Genomic DNA, 16,657 nt, shown 5'->3' with positions numbered 1-16,657 from the left:
CAGACCAGAATAAGCAATTTGAGCAGATTTATTGCAATACATATGTTCAATTTATCATCCCAATCCGCAATCGTCGGACGCTGCGTGAAGTATGTGCAGTTTTCATAGATGTTTTTTGCAACGTTTGCTTGCCTATGATGAATGGTAGGGACTGCATGGAGCTTTGAGTGTGTTTAGGGTGCTGTTCGGTGTGAAGAGTTACCTTTTTATCCTGTTCTCTCATTCCTCTCGAGTTCTGCAACACTTGCAGCCACTGGTGTGTGTCTATCACTTCTCTGCACACCCGCAAAGCGTCTCTGAGAGCCCAGCTGGGCCACTGGCCATTTCTAACAAGGGGAGGGAGCCGTCAGGGACTGGCACACAAAGACTCTACACAACGCATGTGAACATACACTCACACCAACATGCATGAACACAGACAGACACCATGTGTTGAATGCTTTCTGCTTACCGGCATTTTAGGAGAGCATGAACTTCAGGGAATCTGGCATCAATCACACTGTGAGATATAAAAGGCAGAATGAGTCAATGTAGTGGTACCTTTTCAAATGATATACAGTTGACGTCACAATTATTAGCCGCCTGTATATTTTCCCCTCTATTTCTGTTTAACGAATATGTTTTTTTCAGCACATTTCCAAGCAAGTTTTAATAGCTGATTTCTTTTATCTTTGCCATGATGACAATACATAATATTTTAGATATATTTCACAATACTAGTATTCAGCTTAACTAAAGGCTGAACTAGGTTAATTAGGCAAGTTAGCGTAATTAAGCATGTCATTGTATAATGATAGCTTGTTCAATAGATAGTGACAAAAAGTGCTTGTATTTTATTCTAGGCAAATTAAAACAAATAAGACTTTCTTCAGATGAAAAGATATTATAGGAAATACTGTGAAAAAATGATTTGTTTTGTTAAAAATCATTTGAGAAATATTTTAAAAAGATTATAACAATAATGATTTTGACTTCAACCGTATGATTGTAGGTGACACGGTGGCGCAGTGGTTAGCACTGTTGCCTCACAGCAAGTAGATCGCTGGTTCGAGTCCTGATGGTCAGTTGGGATTTCTGTGTGGAATTTGCATGTTCTCACTGTGTTGGCTCCAATTTCCCCCACAGTCCAAACGGATGCGCTATAGGTTAATTGAATAAACTAAATTGGCTATAGTGTATGTGTGTAAATGAGTGTATAAGCAGGTTTCCTAGTATGGGGTTGCAGCTGGAAGGACATCCCCATGGTAAAACATATGTTGGATAAGTTGGTGGCTCATTCCGCTGTGGTGACTTCTGATGAATAAAGGGAGTAAGTCAAAGGAAAATGAATGAATGATGACAATACATAATATTTACTAGATATTTTTCAAGAAACTAGTATTTAGCTTAAAGTGACTTAACTTGGCAAGTCATTACATAATGATGGTTTGTTTTGTCACTTGAGTGTCTGGATGAGGTCATATTGAACATCTATGAACTTGTTTTCTACTTTGTCCTCTTCATATTAATCAATTACTCAAGGCTCCATCATGTTTCTTTGATTAAATACAGGTTTTTAAAGTTGTGGAATTCTTTTTGAATCACCCTATTTCCCACAATTTCGGTTTAACAAAGAGCAGATTTTTACAACACATTTCGAAACATAATACATTTAATAACTCATTTCTAATAACTTATTTCTTTTATCTTCACCATAATGACAGTAAATAATATTATATTTCTCAAGACGCTTAAAGTGACATTTAAAGGCTTAACTAGGTTAATTAGGTTAACTAGGCAGGTTAGGGTAATTAGGCAAGTTAGCATGTTCTCCCTGTGTTCGCATGGGTTTCCTCCGAGTGCTCCGGTTTCCCCCACAGTACAAAAACATGCGTAATAGGTGAAATGGGTAGGCTAAATTGTCCGTAGTGTATGAGTGTGAATGAGTGTAAATGATTGTGTGTAGATGTTTCCCAGAGATTGGTTGCAGCTGGAAGGGCATTCACAGTGTAAAAACATATGCTGGATAAGTTGGGGTTCATTCCGCTGTGACGATCCCGGATTAATAAAGGGACTAAGCCAAAAAAAAAAAAAAAATGAATGAATGAATAATTTTGACTCATGTTTGTACCAGAAGGGTCCATAATGATACCTTAAAAATAAAACCTAAAAAGTACAAAAGTGTGGCTTTTGGAGAAGTACAGCCTCAGTGACAGCTTCTGTACTTGTATGATGGTGTTTGAGTTGTGCATCAGCAAAGTTGCATGAAGCAATATAGAGTCTACGCATCCAGAGAGCGACAGAGTGTGTGTCAAAATGAGTTTGAGGGTGAATGTTTCCTCTCTCTCCTCTGGTCAGTTCTCTCACTCTCTCCCATGAGCAGCACCAGTCAACAGAGCTGTTTCTATGGCAGCAGAGCTGAAACACAGCGGTGTGTGTGTGTGTTTGGGTGTGTGTGTGTGTGTGTGTGTGTGTGTGAAATCGATGGCTCACTGCTCTCTGCCTCTCAGATTCTCCTTTGGCTGATCTCTCAGCCTGTAAATCCCATGCGTGTTGGCTGGCCTCACCCCCATCCACACACACATGCGTGCACACAAAAACCCCTGACACAAGCCCCAGTTGGAAGATCAGATTATAGAGAATTACTGGCCATTTGTAAAATTCTTTAAATTCCTTACATCTGAGTTTACTAGTCATTTACAGAGCTTTATGAGCTCAAATAATAAGTCCATATAAAAGGCAACTTGAATAATTAAACAGCATAAAGTTAGGACGCACTGAAATATTCCAACTCTTGCTGATACTAATGAGCCAATCATTAAATTTACACACAGCCTAAAATTAACACATCACCAAATGTGTTTATTTATTACTGTTTTTATTTTATTCAAAAGAATGTCTGAACAAAACCTAATTAATATTACATGGCAATTAGATGGGGCAAAGATACAGTTAAAGTGGATAAAAATAAGCATGAGCAGAATGAGCTATCTTTATGGGGATTTCCTATAGGCATATTTATTTTAATAATGTACATACTGTATATTCTATTCTCCAACCCAAATCGTACCCCTAAACCCAACCCTCAAAAGAAACAATCTGCATTTTTACATTTTCAAAATCTGTGTGGTTTATGAGCCATTTGCCTCATGGGGACAAAAGAAATGTCCCCACAAAAGTTCAATTTTACTGGTTCTGCTATAAATGTCGGGATTTTGGTCCCCACAATGGTATCAACACAATACAATACTTGCAAATACATATGCATATATATATATGGGCGAAGCAGTAACGGGTGCAGTAGGTAGTGCTGTCACCTCACAGCAAGAAGGTCGATGGTTCGAACCTCGGCTCAGTTGGCATTTCTGTGAGGAGTTTGCATGTTCTCCCTGCATTCACGTGGGTTTCCACCGGGTGCTCCGGTATCCCCCAGAGTACAAAGACATGCTGTAGGTGAATTGGGTAGGCTAAATTGTCCGTAGTGTATGAGTGTTTGAGTGTATGAGGGTGACAGACCCAGACGAATAGCTGGCCGGAATGTGTAAAAAAGTCGTTATCATATGGACAAGTCTAAAATGGCTTGTTCCAAAGAGCCGACCCCGCAACCATACGGGACTAAGGCCAAGGAAAAAGAAGAAGAAGATATATATATATATATATATATATATATATATATATATATATATATATATATATATATATACTCATGAGGTGTCCATCAAAATAAGGTTCTACCACAGACTGAGCAAATAGTACTTGCAAGGATGGAAACATACAATATAAGAAGATATACAAGAGTAAAATGTCTAGAAGAGGCCAAAAAAGAAGGCTTAATCAGCAGTGCACACACACACACACACACACACACACACACACACACACACACACACACACACGCACACACACACACACACACACACACACACACACACACACACACACACAAAAATGCATAAATAAATAAAAAAATTGTGTATGAACAAAAGTTCATTTGTGTGATGTCTGACAGAGCATATACATTTTCCAGTGCTGTCAATACACACATGTTTCTCAGTACTGGACTCAGAAAGATTACCTTTCACTTTGGTGTGACAGGTGTGACTCAGATGAAGATTAAAATTCATGCTCTCTGCTGGAATAATACTGATGTTCTGCACAATTAAAGAGATAATGTGTTATTTGTGGAAATTCACGAACTATTTATAAACAGAGTTTCTGCATGTTATATAAGATCAAAATTAAGATTTTTAAAGAACATTATTAATACAATTTAAGACTTGTATTGGTCTCATGTGTAGATGTAAAGAAGCTAACTATATTTATATTAGCAAAATAAACAACAGTTTTTATTTTAGACATTTACAAAAAATCCGAAAGTGCTGATTTCACTGTGTTGTGATTACTTTTTTATAGTGTTGCACATACAGTGGGGGAAATAAGTATTCAACACGTCACCATTTTTCTCAGCAAACATATTTCTAAAGGTGCTGTTAACTTGAAATTTTCACCTGATGCTGATGACAACCAAAGAAATCTATATATATACAAAAAGAAAAAAAAAACTAACTAGTTTATACACTAAGTATTGTGTAATAAACTTAAATGAAACAAGAAAAAAAGTACTAAACACATGAAGAAAAAAAGGTGTAGAAAGGCAGTGAAAGCCCAGACAGCAGCTGAATTCTCTCAGTAGTTCTTCAGCAACCCTCTGCCCTTCCTCACAGTAAATTATTATTAGCTGCTTCAGTCCAACTTCTACATTATCGGGATGATGAAGATGAAACCAGAGTGGACATTTCAGCAAGACAACGATCCACAGCCAAGGAAACTCTCAAATGCTATCAAAGGAAGAAAATCAAGCTGTAGAATGGCCCAGCCAATCACCTGACTTGAATCCGATAGAGATTAAGTAATAAAGATCAGATTTGATAGATGAGTCCATCAAGAAGTATCAAGATTTTTAAACTGTTAAAGTCTGTGAAGGAAATCACACCTGAGCAATGCATGACTTCATTTCATGAGAGGCGTCTTAATGCTGCTATCACCAAATACAAGCTTTTTATATAAAGTATTACATATATTTCAGTAGTTTTGTACAGTCATCTTGTCATTCCAGAATTGTTTTTTTTTTTTTTTTGTATTGTTATATTTGTATGCTTGTACTGTTTGGGTTTTTACCAAAATCTGCTTTAATTCCATGTCAACAGCTCCTTTAGAAATATTATTCACAGGAAAGAAAACAACAAAAAAGCATGACTAGTTGAACTTTTTACCCCACTGTATAAAGGAAAATTAAACTGAACACCGCAGTATTTCAGATTTAAATTTTCGTAAGATCCCACAGAAACCCTGAAAGAATACTATATAGCAATCTGACAGATGATGTTCCTTAAAGCCAAATAGTAATCAAATGCAATAACAACATCCTGTCTCGGCTTTATTCTCAGAAAAACAAACATTAACATTTCATTCCTCAACCTTTTTGTCATCAGAATGGACAGCTTTACAAAACCGAAAAGAAATCGCACATCTAGTGATAGTAAAGGCTCACATAATACACCACGCTTTCCTGCAGCCTTGAGATAAAGCACCTAAAGAACCTGTAATTTTGTTTTCTGTCTGTCCTTTCGTTTTGTGAGGCTGTTTGTTGAAAACCTCTTTAGAAAGTGTTCTGTTAAAGAAGAAACAACATACAAAAACGACTAGCAATATGGATGTGCTCATGGATGAATAAGTGTTATTTACAAAAAGGGTCTGAACAGACATTAGATGTTTTGATTGGAGGCCACAAGGAACTTATAACCGAGGCTGAATATCTGTTTTCTCTCTATTTATCATGTACAAACAACAGCGAAGTGAAGAAGAATGTGATCTAAATTATTCCTGAATGTGCAGATTATAAACTCAAATAATTTCTTCAAGCAAAAAAAAAAAAATTGCTTCTCAAAATGTCTTATTAACTAAAAGTAATTCAACTCAGCAAAACATGCGCTTTGCAGTATATAAATATAATATCTGCAGCAACTGCTTTTCACATTAATTCCAACACTGATGATGCTGATCTTTATTCATGTTACTTGATAAAAAAACAAAAAAAAAACATGCAGTTAATCGGGTTTTTATTTAATTTTTTAAAACATAATACTGTAATCATGGTTAAAATAATTTTGTATCAAGAAAATGTGTGGTTTGTCAATATTATTTGAAGTTAACTTAATTCAAAGCTGAAACATAAGGTTATTTTTTTACCCCTTGAAATTACAATAAATAAATAAATAAATAATAATAATAATAATAATAATAATAATAATAACAGATGCATCGGTATCAGTATTGGTATCTATGATACTGGTAATCCATTTAACTTGTCAACAATACTAAACAAGTATTTAACATATTAGACACCTGAAATAAGTGTTTTCCTATTAATTTGGGGTTCTGCTTTATATTAATACACTTCCGGCTGCATGTGAGGTAAGATAGGGTTTGCGACAGGTTTTGGTGGTATAGGTAGGTTTAAGCGAGGGTTAAGGTAAAAGCCGTGTAACAAAGATGGATATATAAAAATAATTACAGATGTAATTGCATGCATGTACTTAACAATTTAAGTACAATGAAAAAATGTATTTACACAATAAGTAAATTATAACAGTTGTTTAATTTCAGTGCAAGTACATATTAGTTAAGGCCACTGTGATATATCCTACAAATTGTAATGTAATCACACATTTGCATGATGTATTATTTAAAAAGATTTCTTGAACCCTGCAACAAATAAACAGAACTATTATACCAATAAACCCTTAGGTGTCAAAAACTGAAAATTAAAAGCTTTTTTAAGCATTTTCTAACAAATTTAATCTGAGCTGCCCCAGGCAGCAATAATCAATTGTCAGGGTTTAAGGCACTTCCCTATTCCCAGCTTATGTATTTTTAAAGCCATGCCCTCCGCAGTAACCACTATCTCTTTTTTTCGCTTCCCCTGGCTCTTTGCCATTCAATGCATGTGTCCTCTCAGTCCCTTGGACCTTTCTCACTCCATACTTAAGAGCAAATTCCCACTAGTGCAACACTCACAATAGAGAGCCATCTATTTGATGAAAGAGACCCATCCAGACAGCAGTACCCAGCTGTGTCTGAATGTCTAATCCCACTGCGAGTGATCCCTCCTGGGTACTCGGGCACTCCCTCGCCTTGCCATTCTTCAGTGTCCTCCAACACCTAATCTCTCTTTGTCTGGTGGATCCTGCGCCACATAGAAGGAACCTGTCAGAATGACAAACAACAGGCTCTTTTTCATATTCAGGTGTGAGTGAAGACTATGCAACGGAACCGAAATAAAATGGTGAAGCTGAACAGTTGAGCAATGCAAGCTTCTTTGTGGAAGTTATTTATTTATTTACTCACTTATTTTCCTGTAGCACTGATTTGCATTCTTCACTGTGGCCAGAGACGCTTTTCACATTTTGCCCAGTGCCCAATAGATGAAAAGCATTGAGGAAAACTTTGCTGGACCTAACCCCGAGCCCATTCCATCCTTTTATGCACCTTAAACCAATTTCGACTTTTCAGAGCCACACGGGGCTTTGGAGACGTGCTAAAGGGGTCATTGAAACACCATGTATTTGTTTATCCTCTAGCCAGGTGCAATCGGCAAGAACACTGACCTTGGCCAGAAATAATGACTACAATCCAGCACGTATCAGTCTCGCGTGTGCTTACAGGTACTGAGCTGGGAAATTGAAACCGATCTGAAGATTAAGTGCGACTCGCAGCATGAAGATTGTTAGCTCGCTTTTAGCGCTTGATTCAGGTCTCGCCTAACCTTCTGTAGACCTGATATTTTCTTCGCTCGCTTGTTTTGTGTGAGATTGAATTAATATTTTCTCTGGAGATTTTTCGCGGTGACCCGTATCGGTGTAACCCAGCACTGATTGTCTCCTTGGCTCTCGTTATGGATCCGCCACACACTATTTAAGCAGATAGCGTGCCACCTTGTTCACCCATTTACAGAGCCCACCCACACAAGCATGCAAACATTTACAAACCTCGTGAACCTTCGAATGGCAGGCTGGGAAACGCTCCTGGGTCTGCATTTGAGCTATGCACACTGTCGAGCTCGACCTGACCTGCTGAAGCAGCCGAGGATTAGTGTCTTTATATCCCTTCCAGTGTTTCTTCCTGCCAGGCATCGGCTTTGGGTCAGACTGGTCCTCACTTCTGTTCTTTCCTACTGTCCATCACAGCTTCTAAGGGATGCCATGGAGAACGGGTAAGGAAAGAGCAAACAAAAAAAGCAGCCCAGAGCAGAGTATATATTTTTATTTGGCAGCAACTCATCAAAATGAAAGCATGATGTGCTGTTGTTTGCAAAATTAGATTGGGAGCACTGTGAATTATGAGTTATATTTCATTTAAATATGTCGAATACGGAAAAAAAGGAGAACAATGAATATATTTCTATTGTAATTTAACAAGCTTAATCAACATTTTACAACATTTTTTTTTTCTAGAAAATTATTGCTTGGCCCTAACCCCCTGCAATGTATTCATCAGCTAGAAAAAAAAATAAATAAAATATATATATATATATATATATATATATATATATATATATACAATTATATTATTTTTAATATTCGGTATACATACATACACACACACACACACACACACACACACACACACACATATATATATATATAATCAATGAAAAGTATTTTTTAGATTTTTCTTATTTATATTTTAAGTATTTATTAGATTGTTTTAAATTATATTCGTAACTGAACATGAACTACTTGCACTAAAATTAGAGTAATTATTTCACATTTAATTTAATTCTGAACATTCATCATTGTGTTCCTTTGTGGAAATGGCATAATCCTATCAGACAAGCTTTAAGGATTTTTTAAATTGCATTTATCAATATTCTGTACTATATAATGCCTTGGGGAAATGAAAGGCACCAAATAGTAGGAACGACCCAATTGTATATAAAAAGTAAATAAAAGGTATACATTTATGCCCCCATGCTTCACTCTGGGCATGCACATTTCAGGTGGTACACTTTCTTTGGGGTTTTCCACATCACAACTCTCCCAGATGTAGGAAAGACAGTGAAAGTGGACTCAGAGAACAATACATGTTTCACATTTTCTAAAGCTCAAGATTTTCACTGTTGGCACCATTGAAACCGACATTTAGCATTGCCACAAGTGACCAAAGGTTTGGCTATAGCTGCCCAGCCATGTATCTTAACCCTGTGAAGCTCGCAATGAATTCTGCAGTGAGTTGGGTTGGGTTGGGTGAGATTGTGATTGGCTGTCAATCTTCAATCATTCATGAGCTTGAAAAAAACTAACACAAAATAAAACATTGTAAAAGCGATTCCAAAGAAAAAAAAAAAAAAAGCTATGTTACCATTCCATAAATGCTAATTCTTTCACATTTACAAATCAGATATAACTGCTATCACTATTGTTGTCATCATTAACAAAAAGCAGGAAGCATCTGCAACAAACAAACAATTCTTAAACAGACATTTAGTGATGTGCATTTAACATCAATTATATTTTTATTAATTATTTCTGTGATTCAGAAATCTATTGCAAATTAAAGCTTTGCTGGGACAATCAATACTTAAGCATATGACCTAAAAGCTGCTTTTTGGTCCAATAAAAGTGAACTTAGCACTAATTTTGTAAGAATATCACAGTGTTATTACTGACTGGGGATCAGTTTTTGCTCCCTGTTTGAAGCTAACATGAAACAAGAGGAAATCTGATCTAGACTCCGAAAGACACTTAGAGCACAAAGGAGGAAGACCATCTGTAAGGATATATCACCTAAATAAAGGCGCTCTCATGTCTGAAGAAATATAAATAAAAATGAAATTGCCATTCAGCCAAAGCTTTTTGTGGAGACTTACAAAAAATAAAAAAATAAAAATGGACAGCCAAGGACACCTTCTTTCTAAGGCACCTTACTTTCAAAAGTGTATTCATGCAAGTTTGATTACTACAAATGCAATAAAAAAATAATTGTTACTTCTAAGATTAAGGGCTCTATTTTAATGATCTAGGTGCAAAGTCAAAAGTGCATGGCGGAATTCCCTTTTGCTATTTTAAGGACGGAAAAATATGCTTTGCGCTCTGACACATGGGCTGTTTCTCAATATGCGTTCTTCAGCGGTCTTACGTCCTCGTGTTCTCGTGAAACGTCACCATCAGCTGCCCTAGTTCAGTTCCAATACTCAAGACCGCAAGTACGGAGGACGCGTGAAACTTCCCGGATGTGTTCTTGATATCAAGGTCGCACTGATGCAGACTTGAGCACCGAACTCGCTCTGGAAGTCCCAGAAGTCATTGCGACTGGAGGTGGGAAGCGCAGCATTTTATCTAGATTTATTATTAAAGTTCATAGATATGACTTATTTACATCAGGAGTTTCCCTAAATGAAACGGTGAAAGTAAACATTACCATGGACATCTTAATAAAGGAATAAACACATTAAGGGTGTTTGTTTGCTGAAATTCGTGTTAAAATCTGTTTTATTTATATTGTGCAACATATATTTATAATGTTTTTATGCAAAGTATATATTTTGAAAAGGGGAAATATATATTTAGATTGCAACTATGCAGTTTATTTGTAAGAATAGTGCCTATTTTAAAATCTTTAAAATTTCTGAGAGCTTGTCGGTGGCCAAAGACGGTTGACGATGTCTATCCACAGGCTGGCACCAGAACCGTGTAATAAGCCCTTGCTCAGTGTGTTCACTTGAGCTCGAATAAAAAGCTGAAAAACGGAAGCCTCATAGTTTTTAAGGTGGACCGGGTAGAGTCAATAAGATGCTGCGAATAAGAAGCTGGATTCAGCCTTGTCCCTTTTTATCGCAAACACAACAGCAGTCTGGTGAGAAATCTCAGTAGACGGATGACATTTTGTCACATTCAGCCTTATAATCTTAAAATGTGAGCAAAATTTAGCTGTTTTGTCATCACCTTAAGGGTCTCACACACCAGAAGCGCTGCTTCACATTACGCTATAGAGAACCATTCAAATACTAGCTCCAAAGTGACGTTGGTGAATTAGTAACAGCTTCTGCTGTTCTGACGTCAGCTGCAGATGTGAATGAATGGCGGAAGAAAGTGGTTCCTAATATAAAAGAGTTTTAGACTCTCTGTGTTTGATTTTCTTTTTTATGTACAAGATTGTGCCGTCAAACTGTTGTATACATGCAATATCACACGAGTAGTAGTGTGCTATAGCTGTATATCAGCACTGGTGGGGCTCTAGGCACTCGGCCTCGTGCCAACGCACGCCTCCCACCAGTGCTGATATACAGCCATAGCACACTGCTACTTGTGTAATATTGCTCATATATATATATATATATTCATTCATTTTTTTTTCGGCTTAGTCACTTTATTAATCGGGGGTCACCACAGCGGAATGAACCGCCAACTTATCTAGGATATGTTTTACGCAATGGGTGCCGTTCCAGCTACAACCCATCACTGGGAAACACCCAATTTAGCAATTTAGCTTACCCAATTCAATTGTGGGGAAAACCAGAGCACCCGTTGGAAACCCATGCAAACACGGAGAGAACATGCAAACTCCACACAGAAAAGCCAACTAACCAGGCCGAGGCTTGAACTAGCGACCTTCTTGCTGTGAGGCATCATGCTGCCCATATATGAAATATGTTTTAGTATTTTATTTTTTATATTAGACGAAACAAATGTCTGCTCAATCAAGCCTGCAGAGTTGAATATCAACTGAAAGACTAAAAACACTCAAATAAATGTGTAATAATTTTTTTCACCAGTCCCCATCCATCTTTAAAACATGTTCAGGAAAGTATCCAGGGAAAAGGGGCAAATGTGCAAATGACGTGTTTCAAAAAACAAACACAGAGAAGTCATGAGCCCAAGAGGACAAAAGGAACGCCAAGAGAGATGAAATGTAGCAATCGAGAGAAGGACTCAGTTTGAAAGATAGCGACTAACAGACATGGAGAGAAAAGAACGCGAGAGATAGAGAAAGTGATGGGGAGAGAGGTGGCTTTCATCCAGAGCAAACCTGGCCAGACAGAAACTGGAGTGGAGAAGCGCGAGGAGCTCCAGCAAAAAACCTGGCCCTTTTCATCTCTTCATCAGGAGGGTTCAAAGCCACAGGCGAGCCTTTGATTCCATCACTGCCACTGCTCCCTTGATGTGGAAATCTAAATTTCAGTGAATTGAAAAAGGAGGGGGAAAAAGAGGGTGACACATTACACCATATGAAGAAATAAATGTGCTCTTCGCCGCCCCAGAGCTGGTGCTAATGACACGGGAAGGAGGGTGACAAAAAAAAAGCCAGAGGAACAATCTATAAATGATACGTCTTCAGATGTTGAGTATGAATCACTGCTGTGTTGTAGTTGTTGATGACGTTCACACCTCACAATACCATTTTCTTTGCTGTTTGTATGCTTATATGCATAGTAAAACTGCTGAGATTTTAAATGTAATTTTGTGTTAATGCCAAAGTAAAAATCTGCTACTGAAAAAAAAAGTTGGTGTATTGCAATTCTATAAATTACAGTTTTTACTGTCATTTTAAAATGAGTTCTACCATATTTCTTTCTTACTGTAAAATTTCCACAACGACAGTTTAAACAACAGTAAATTTGTATATTTTATTGGTGGCTTAATGTTTAGCAATGACGCAGGTTTGAGGTCCATCTGGGCCAGAAGGTATATCTTTTGTAAAGTTTACATGTTTTCCTCGTATTCGCCTTTGTGTCCTCTGGGTGCTCTGGTTTCCCCCAAAGATATGTGGTGTGGGTGAATTCAATTCAACGTTCAATTAATTTTTATTTCTATAGCGCTTTTACAATTGTGTTAAAGCAGCTTACCATAGACGTTCTAGTAAATTGAAACTGAGTTTTCAGAGTTGAAGTTTAGTTTAGTTCAGTTCAGTGTGGTTTCATTTACACTGCTGAAAGTCCAAACCCCAAAGAGCAAATCTATTGATGCGCAGCTCCACAAGTTCTAAGCCAAGCAAGCCAGTGGCGACAGTGGCTAAACTTCTTGTGCAGAGCTGTTTATAATAGTTTATAATGGAGTGATTTTTCTTACAATGTGATTTAAAATCAACATCAACATATTAGAAGCTTATTTTGAAACCATTTGTACTAACATAGAGCTGAAATTGTTAATTTATACACCGATTTCAGTTTACTTAAATACTCCCATCAGTGTTGGGCAAGCTACTTGAAAAATGTTGTTAGCTAAGTTATTAGCTACTGTACTTAAAATGTAGCTTAACTACACTAAAAGCTACCCTCTGGGAAATGTAGCAAATTAAGATAAAAGCCTCTTGGCAAAAGAAGTTTAGCTACATCTAAGCTATTTTTTTTTTATTTTCATTTTTTAAATAGAAGCAACTTCAAAATCAATAATTTCTTAGTGATCAATAAAACTGTCAATGAAACTTATGAGGCATAATTGTCCAGTTCAATTATTTACTGTAAATAATATGCTGTACTAAACTGAAACAAATTATGGTATATAACAGCTAAAACAAAACCAAAAATCCAATAAAACCAGGTGTTACACATTTAAAATACTATAGTACTTTATACAAAAGGGAAATACTTAGGAATAGGCATTATAACTCTTCTAGCCGAAATAAAACAAAATAGACTTTCTCCAGAAGAAAAAAAATATTGACTGTGAATACTGTGAAAAGTTCTTTGCTCTGTTAAACATCATTTGGGAAATATTTAAAAGAGAAAAAAAAATAAGGGGGGCTAATAATAATTCTGACTTTAACTGTATATATATAGATTTACTTTTATTGGGTAAACTTCAGCCTCACAGCTTCGTGAATGTCAGTGCCATCACTCATTGATCTGCGATCTGTAAATGTACCTGGTGTGGATGCTACTGTGCTTACAAAAAGTTACTTCGCTAATGAAAAGCTTTTTGATTTATAAAGTAGCGATGCTACTTAGAAATGTAGTTAAGCTAGTACTTGTAACAACGCTACTGCCCAACACTGACTCCCATGTACATTGTAGTCCCGCTGTTTCCTCAGTTTCCCTCTGTTTTCTCTGTTATTGTACGTATTGATTTTTTTAGCCAATACCAATAACTGATAACTCAAGGCTTTGTTGGATCATGTGTGTGAGGTGATAGTCATCATGTGGGCCTGTTATAATCATTATAAATATGCTGACCAAACTGAATACATTACATAACATTCGTAAGTAAAGTGTTGATAATAACCTTCTGTAACTGTATGCATTATTAAACTGTTGTTAATAAAGAATTTATATGATTATCTCCTTTGTGGATGTGTGTTTTCCTGAATAGTGTTTGTTACATATTCCTGATTGATTGATTGGTTTATTTTACTGTACTGTTTAATCTACTGTTCTCTCTGTCTCTCTGTCTGTGTGTTCCATTCTGAAGTAAAACTGTAGAATAATTAATTCATTCATTTTCCTTTGGCTTAGTCCCTTTATTCATCAGGTGTTGCCACAGCGGAATGAACCGTCATCTTGTAATGTCCTTCCAGCTGCAACCCAGTACTGGGAAACACCCATACACTCTCACATTCACAAACATACATTACGGCCAATTTAATTTATTTAACTGACCTATAGTGTATGTTTTTGGACTGTGGGGGAAACCAGATCACCCGGAGAAAACCCACGTGAACACGGGGAAAACATGCAAACACCACACAGAAATGCCAACTTGCCCAGTGCTTGTTAAAAAACTTCAATCATCCTCTTGATATTTACTATAAATGTAGCTAACACTATTTTGACTATCACCGAAATCAATTAATAGCATCAGTCAGCACCGTATCTGCTTTTTGCCTTCTTTCAGCCGGGTTTTCTCTCTCATTCTCATATGATTCTGTGTCACTATAAAAATAGATTGATTTGAGAAGCTCTTTATAACATGCCTCTCTCCCCATCTGATAAGAGATGAAGGTTTTATTGGCAAAAGATAGATCCCATCTGTCTTCAACTGCTTAATCATACCCCCTCTACCCTCTGAAATGTCTATAAATGAAAGCGTCATTTTACAGTGACCTTAGACTCCGTTCTGGCTTTTCTGAAGGTCAGCAATATTTCTCCAACTCTTAAAGTCAAATATTTCCAGTTATATCCTTAGCCTTTAGAAAGGTTACATAATTGCATGCTGCTTCTGAAGCCTAAGCAGTGTGAATAGAGCGGAAAACTGGTGTAGTCATATGCCATTCAGTCCCTTACTTACATGCATTCTGCTCTTAAACCAGAGTCGATAAACATTAATGACCACTATTGGTCAAAGAAGAGTGTTGGAAATGTTTAGGATAAACCTGAGAAAGTCAACAAATGCACAGAAGAACCTAACAGTAGGCGATCTTCCCACAAGTGCGGTTACTTTGAAGAGATCAATGAAACAGAATCACTTGAAAACCGCAGCAAAGTGCTTAGAAACTATTGAAAAATCACTAACGCCTTTCAACAAGAGGATGTGTCTTGTAGTGGGGTTAGGGAAACAGTAGCTGTGCATTTTAAACAATGCAATAATGAAGAGATCTATGCGGCATGATAAAAAAGTTTTGAAACTTTCATTCTGCGTCAGAGCATTGCAACAATCAGGGAGGCAATTATTGAAACTGGCTTAGAAAAACAAAACAAATTGGAACAGGTGCGTGTGCTTTTTCTCAAGGCCAGGACAGTGACTGAAAAGAAGATTTGTGTAGCAAACTAATTAACGTTGAATATTCCACCCACCTTCAAACGACACCTTTCAATGCATTATATATGTGTGTGTGTGTGTGTGTGTGTGTGTGTGTGTGTGTGTGTGTGTGTGTGTGTGTGTGTGTGTGTGTGTGTGTGTGTGTTTTTTTCTCAACCCTGCATGTCGCATTTACTGGAAGAAAAAAAAAGATATAAACATGGATGGTTTCTGCTAATTACTGGAGAACATAGATAAAGTAAAGACGGACGGACAGACAGACTGGGATGAATGGATGGAAATACTGTAGATATGGATGGATGGATATGAATGGATAAATTAATATAAATGTGGATGGATTGATTGGGATGATGTGTGAATGGTTTGGGATGGATAGTTGGATGGATGGATTGATTGGGGTGGATGTATGGATGGCTGGATTGGGATGGATGAATATATGGATGGATAAATGGATTGATGGATTGGAATAATGGATTTGGATGGGTGGATGGATGATGATGGATTGGAATGAATGGATGAACATATTGGGATGGATGGATTGGGATAGATGGATGAATGGAGAAAGGATTTATGATGGATTAATGATGAATTGGGATGGATGGATGAATGAATGGATGGATGATAGATTGGAATAGATGGATGGATATATCAGAATGGATGGATGAATGATGGATTGGGATGGACGAATTTGGATGAACTGGGATGCATGGATGGATGAATGGATGTATTGGGATGATTGGATGGATTGGTTTGATGGATGGATTGGGATGGACGGATCGATTGGGTTGGATGGGGATGAATGGATTGATGGATGGAATAGTATCGATGGGTGGTTGTATGGATGGATTGGGATGGATGGATAGATGGATGGATTGAAATGGATAGATTGGGATAGATGGTTGATGGATTTGGATGGATTGGGATGG

General features: G+C 37.1%; 1 long non-coding RNA gene across 1 annotated transcript in view; it reads right to left on the bottom strand.

Moving 5' to 3' along the window:
* Positions 1 to 202: 202 nt before the first annotated feature.
* LOC147834006 (uncharacterized) overlaps positions 203 to 16,657 on the bottom strand; it is a 98,593-nt gene continuing 82,138 nt past the window's right edge. The window contains exons 2-5 of the long non-coding RNA XR_015507774.2: positions 8,028 to 8,228; positions 4,055 to 4,130; positions 452 to 499; positions 203 to 326 (exon numbers count right to left, since the gene is read on the bottom strand). This is a non-coding gene — a long non-coding RNA (uncharacterized LOC147834006). The remainder of the gene's footprint in view (positions 327 to 451; positions 500 to 4,054; positions 4,131 to 8,027; positions 8,229 to 16,657) is intronic.

The sequence above is a fragment of the Danio rerio genome, chromosome 14 (genome assembly GCF_052040795.2).
Source record: "Danio rerio strain M-AB ecotype USA chromosome 14, GRCz13ab, whole genome shotgun sequence".
Classification (NCBI taxonomy): Eukaryota; Metazoa; Chordata; class Actinopteri; order Cypriniformes; family Danionidae; genus Danio; species Danio rerio.
This window is presented reverse-complemented; position numbering and strand designations above follow the sequence as displayed.